Here is a 6,262-nt window from a genome sequence, read left to right on the forward strand (position 1 = left end):
GGGAGAACATCAAACTTTGTAGCTCCAAGTCCAACAACTCTAACCAGTGACAAATCCCTGAAAATTCTAATGAGCAGCAAGTCTCCGGAGTTCCAATTTCACTCCTCCAGCTAGCTAGCTACTCACAGTACTGGAAACTTCATACAGGGCCAGCAGCTCTCCTTGGCAACCATTTCATGGTCCCAGGATCTCTACTGGGTCTCCAATGCAACCCATGGTTCATCCTCATGACTCCACTGGGTATCCATGCAGGCGTCCAGCAAACCTGTTTCACTCTGCCCATGGCCATTTCCAAAACACAAGATTGCTTTATAAACTCAATAATCCTCTCTTACCTGGTACCAATACCAGGTAGGGTACCAATTTTTAATCTGAAGGGGTGGGGCGTAAAGCAGACTTTGAATAACAGGACACTCTTTGAGTACTCAGACCCCTTCAAAAGGAGTCTATATTCTTCCTGTTGCCCCAGTGCAGGTCAGCTGGCCCAATCTCAAGGTTGTAATCTCTCAATTGCATCTGAATGGGCAGCAGTTTCAGCCCAAAGATTTCATTTCTATGCTATATCCCTCTGCTCACACCAGTCCATTTCTACACAAAGCAACCCTGCACAAGTTCTCAGCACCTAGGCATAATGGTAAGCCTCTCACATCAGCTACTTCTAGCCCAGTCCAGGCAAAGCTCTCTCACCCTCACAAGCCAAACTACACAGTCCATAGTTTTTACTGCATTCAGGTCTTTCACCTCTGACTAGAATAGTTAATCAAGCTGCACTTATAGTATTGCAAGGCATCTCTTAGACCAAGCTTTCAAATCCTTCCACATCCCTCTTGAAAATCAGTTCCAAAAGGTCAAAGCCACAGTCAGGTGTCTATCAGCAACCCCACTTTTGATACCAACATTACTGTTGCAGCCATGTTCGCAATGCTGGTAGAATTCACTCAACAAAGAGCAGCTTGGTAGGAAAAAAAATAAAGTTTAATTTTGGCTTATAGGCTCAAGGGGGAAGCTCCATAATGGCAGGGGAAACCAATGGCATGAGCAGAAGGTGGACACCACCTCCTGGCCAACCTCAGGTGGAAACAGGAACAGGAGAGTGTGCCAAACACTAGCAAGGGGAATCTGGCTATAACACCCATAAGCCCACCCCCCAAAATACACTACCTCCTGGAGGTGTTAATTCCCAAATCTCCATCAGCTGGGAACCTAGCATTCAGAACATTTAAGTTTATGAGGAACAGTTGAATCAAACCACCACATAATGTAAAAATGCATGCTATTGATTCTAAAATGAGTTTATAGAAAAATACACAAAAGATGAGATGAAAGAAAGACTGGGAAAGGGAAGGGAAAACAGCCAAAAGTAAAATGGTCATTTTTTATGCATGAACAGCAGCTGCTTTGACTCAGCAGAAAGAAAGTATCAGAAGGTTCTACTCTCTGTTCCCATCAGCAAAAAGCAATTTCACCTCTCTGCACAAAGATGTTATTTGGAGCAAGACAAGCCTCCTATTAAGACTTCAAAGCTCTGCCTTTTCCTGTGTTTCTCTCCAGGATGACAGTAGCTTCTGCATTGAGATGCTGCTAACTATAATGCTGTCATATAAAGTGATTCTAAACAACCAAAGACTGAGCTCCAAAGGGCTTGGAGGGAATCTAGCCAGTCTAACCCTGTAAGCCAGTGTTCCATTACAGCACTACTTCCTGAAGCACACATTGTTAAATTTGTGTACTTGTTTAGTAAACTGACAAGTTATGCTTATGTAAATATGACAAGTTCAAATGCAGTGAACTTGTTTCTTAGTAACCCTGTTACTATCCCAAGAGGCTTTGTGTGTAAGCTTAAGAAATATTCTGTATATCTGCAGGCAAATACGTGTGTTGTATTCTATATAATATATATTTTGAAGTTTAAAATAGTAAACAAGTTGTTCTATGCATTGTGATTTCTATTTTCTGTTAACAATATTAATCAAAGAATCATTAATTACTTAAACAAATGTGATGGCTCCAATTAGATGTCCCCCAGAAATTCATGTAGTTTGAATGTTTATGCCCCAGCTGTGGCAATTTGGGTGGAGGTTATAGCCGTTATACCAGCTGCCACATGCTAAAGCAGGGCTCACTCTCTTGCCTCTGCTTTCCAACTGCTGTGGCAGAGGTTATGTCTAGCCTCTGCTTGTAGTATTCTCTTTCTTTCCATCATGAAGCTCCCCATCGAGACTATAAACCAAAATAAAACCTTGCCTCCCTGCAGCTGGTTTTCATCAGATATTTTGTCCTAGCAATGCAAAGGTAACTACAACAATAAATAATCATTAATTGGGATAATGACATTCCATACCATTATTTACAGACATTCTTTTTTAATGGTTTTGTAACAGCCCATTAACTATACTTATAATATTTTATAGGTTAAATAGGTTAAAACCTATCCTTACTTGATAGGCATTTAAAAAGTCTCAAATAATTGTATTATTGTAACTGTAAAATAAGATGCCAAGGACTGTATACATACCTTTGTAATAGTGAGCCATGTTGGTACGTTGGTGTCCACGGGCTCTACTTTCACCACCAAGCTAGGAGAGCTGCTGTTCTCCTCTCCCTCATGTGTGTTGCCAAGATTTTTGGTATTTTCCAATTTAATGTGTGTTAAGAAGTGTCCTTGGTAAATTTTAAAATGTAGAGTATATCATCAATTTTAAGATCTTGAGTTTTTTTATTTTAAAGATATACTTAGGAAACTCAAAGAATTAGACAAAACTTAACTAAAGGGTCTCTCAGCATTGTGACCAAGTACTTCATAGCTCCACAGTGACAAAACTTCATTTCCGGGCCACATAGGCTGAGTTTGCTTGTTTGTTTGTGACAATATCTCAAGTAGCTCAGGTTGTCTTTAAACTCCTGAGCTTCCCTCTTCCAATTCCCAAGTGCTTGGATTACAAGCATGTGCCATCATGCCTGAGACATAAAGCAGTAATCACTATGATCTTTAGTCCATGATGGCAGGTTTTTCAGGCTTTGAACATCAGGACTCAAGGGTGGTGTGACATGTACGGGACTAGAAGTTTCAGCCAGAGTTTAAACTACTTGATGCTTTTTGCCACTTTTACAGCTCCTTATAAGTCACTGGCAGTGGAACTGAGGAAAAGGTTCTGATAAGCAGAAGAGAGCCTTGGCAGAGGAATGCCCAATCAACTCAATGGGACAAGATGAGCTAGAGTCCTGCAACATATCAGCTAACCAAAGAAGTTACACTATGTATGCACACACCACAGAGGGCTGCTTTCTGGTTGCTGTATGAACTAGAGGTGATATGAAATGGACTTTTAAGTTCTGTCCCTGATTAGGTTTTGCTGTTTGTTCCACAAGTGGGTTCTGGGTTTTTGTTGGTCTGATTTGTTTTGACTGGATCTCAAAATATTTTCCTCAGTGTTTGTTTTGCAAAGGAGCTCAGGATATTTTGATTGGATCTTTTTTCCTGGTTATTAATGTACAAATATAGGAATAATGTAAGCTTGCCTTTTTAATTTATTATTTATTATTTTTATGGTGAAACACCTCACAAGAAATGGATAGAGGTAAAAATACATCCAAGTAGGGCTAGACAGATATATCAGTGGTTAAGACACTTGCCTACAAAACCTAACAACCCAAGTTTGATTCTACAGTGCCCGTGTACAGCCAGATGCGCAAAGTGGTGCATGCATGTGGCATTCATTTGCAGTAGCTGGAGGCTCTGGTGTGTCCATTCTGTCTCTCTTCTTTCTGATTTCAATAAGTTAAATAAAATTTAAAAAATACATCCAAGTGATTGAATCTTGAAGTACCCCATAGAAAAGGAACAGACAACAAAATAAGAAGGACGCTTATTTCTATAGTGGATATATAATAAAATTGTATCTATTCCCTATGGGGGGGCATAAGAGAGCTGGATAAACACTACTTTCCCAGGAGGGGTAATTAATGTATGAGATGCTGATCATAAAAGCAGTCTGGTGTTTGCTTCAGCAGCGCATATACTAAAATTGGAATGATACACAGTAGATTAGCATGGCCCCTGTGCAAGGATGACATGTAAATTCATAAAGCACTCCATGTTTTTTTTTTAATTGAGACTTATTAAATGATGAACTTGTTAAAAAATTTTAAAAATAAAAGCAGTCTGTCCTGCTGCTGCTAGTACTACTTCTTCTGCTTACAGTCTAGAAATTGATAGGACAGAGGCAAGAAACTAAATGCCTTTCTTTTCTTACAAGAAAAGCAGATATTAAGATACTAAAACTATTAGCAAATGTTTCATGAGAGTGTTGAGGCACCATGTGGATGCTTTATGTGCAATACTCATCACTCCACTCCACATTACAGCAATGGGAGGAGTGTGGTTAGGGCCATTTTTTCAGAAAAGTAGAACTAGCGGGTTCTAGATGAAGGACTGACCAATTCTAATAAGTTTATTCTGTTGCTGGGAAGATTCCTTCTTTAGACGCTCTCTTGACAGGTCATCTCTCTCTCTCTCTCTCTGTCACACACACACACACACACACACACACACACACACACACACACACACCCTTTCTAGGATACCCTCTCTTTGATTTGGTCCATCATGTGTCCATGTGTACAAATCATAAACCATAAATCTCAGAAACAATCCCCTTTCTGGCACACACTAGAGAATCAATCAAATTCTGATGACTTTACTTCCTAAAATTTCCTGAATCTATCCATAGATCTCCACTTCCACCATCTCTGTCTAGATGTCAATACTATTTCACCTAATGACTACAAGTTATCTCCTGATATCAATTCTCTGCTTTGCAGAGTCTTGCCATCAAAAAATAGACAGAGCTCACAGTAGCAGCAACACCTGTCTCCAGTTTAACCCTAAGTATAGGTGCTAGAAAATTAAGTTAATATTTGATACCTATAGCTTACATTTTCAAAGACTTGATTTCATGTAAGAGTGAATGAATGAGGCATTAGATACTCTCTTTTATAATGTCAAAAAGTCAAGGATACTATTACATATCTATCAGAAAGTCCAAATCCAGAACATTGACATGACAAATGTTATCAGGAATGTGGAGGAAAGTTCTGGGTAAGAGAGCCAGCTAGAGACTGCCTCTGTGTTAGCTAATGAAGGAGAAACTCTAAGTAAGGTAAAGTAGACCATACCCCCAAAGAGAGAAATAGAAGATCTTTGGAAAGCCACAAAAGAAGTGAAGAGATACTAGAAGGGTACGTGGGCTGTAGGGAAGCAAGCCAAACACCCACCCCCCTCTGCTGTACAACTCCCAGAAGGGGAGAGAAAAGCAGAGCCATTTTTAACAGGTCAGCCACATGAAAGCCAGGCAGTCTGAACCTCACAGGAGTGCACTGTCTGCACAAGTCTCAAACCCTGCTCCAGCTTTGGATGATTCCTCTGGTGGACAGTCAGCAGTAGAGAAAAATCCCATTTTGCCACACTATATGACTTTGAAGGCAGTGACCAGGTGCCATCTTAAGAAACAACCTACTTTTGGGGGGAGGGGGAGGGATACTCTGGTAGCATTTATTCTGACATTTTCAAACACAATTTGTTTTATGTTGATTGTCATCTTTCAGGAGGAGTGCTTTGGGACACTGTTTTCCAAACATGAAGTGAGGCTGGAGAGACGGCTGTGGCTAAAGACACTTGCTTCCAGAGATAAAGTGGTGGTTGCATTCATGACCTCATAGCAGCTGTCTCTACCTGCACAAGACCTGCATATGAGGGGAAAAAATGATATCAAACTAGAAGAGAGATCTGGACATGGTGGCACATGCCTTTACAGAATCCTAGCACTTGGGAGACAGAAGTAGGAGGATGGCTGTGAGTTCGAGGCCAACCTGAGACTACATAGTGAATTCCAGATCAGCCTGGGCTAAAATAGGACCCTACCTCAAAAAACCAAAATAAATAAATAAATAAAAGTAAAGTAAAAATAGAAGACAGGCTAGTTGAAAAGAAGGGGTTCAGTGGTGGTGGTGGGAAATGGCAGGGGAGGATAGACAAAGGAGGGTTGTAGAAGGGAAATATGATCAGGATACATTGTATTTATGTATATAAATTGACAACAGAAAGTTAAAGAAGGGGCTGGAGAGATGGCTTAGCAGTTAAGCACTTGCCTGTGAAGCCTAAGGACCCCGGTTCGAGGCTTGATTCCCCAGGACCCACATTAGCCAGATGCACAAGGGGGCACATGCATCTGGAGTTCATTTGCAGTGGATGGAGGCCCTGGCA

The 6,262-nt window shown here is 40.6% G+C and overlaps 1 non-coding gene across 1 annotated transcript; it reads left to right on the plus strand.

The window, feature by feature from the left end:
• The first annotated feature begins 3,995 nt into the window (after positions 1–3,995).
• LOC123459676 lies at positions 3,996–4,102 on the plus strand. Its single transcript, XR_006636434.1, has one exon. It is a non-coding gene; the product is annotated as a U6 spliceosomal RNA (small nuclear RNA).
• Positions 4,103–6,262: the final 2,160 nt, after the last annotated feature.

This window comes from Jaculus jaculus, chromosome 3 (assembly GCF_020740685.1).
Source record: "Jaculus jaculus isolate mJacJac1 chromosome 3, mJacJac1.mat.Y.cur, whole genome shotgun sequence".
Taxonomy (NCBI): domain Eukaryota; kingdom Metazoa; phylum Chordata; class Mammalia; order Rodentia; family Dipodidae; genus Jaculus; species Jaculus jaculus.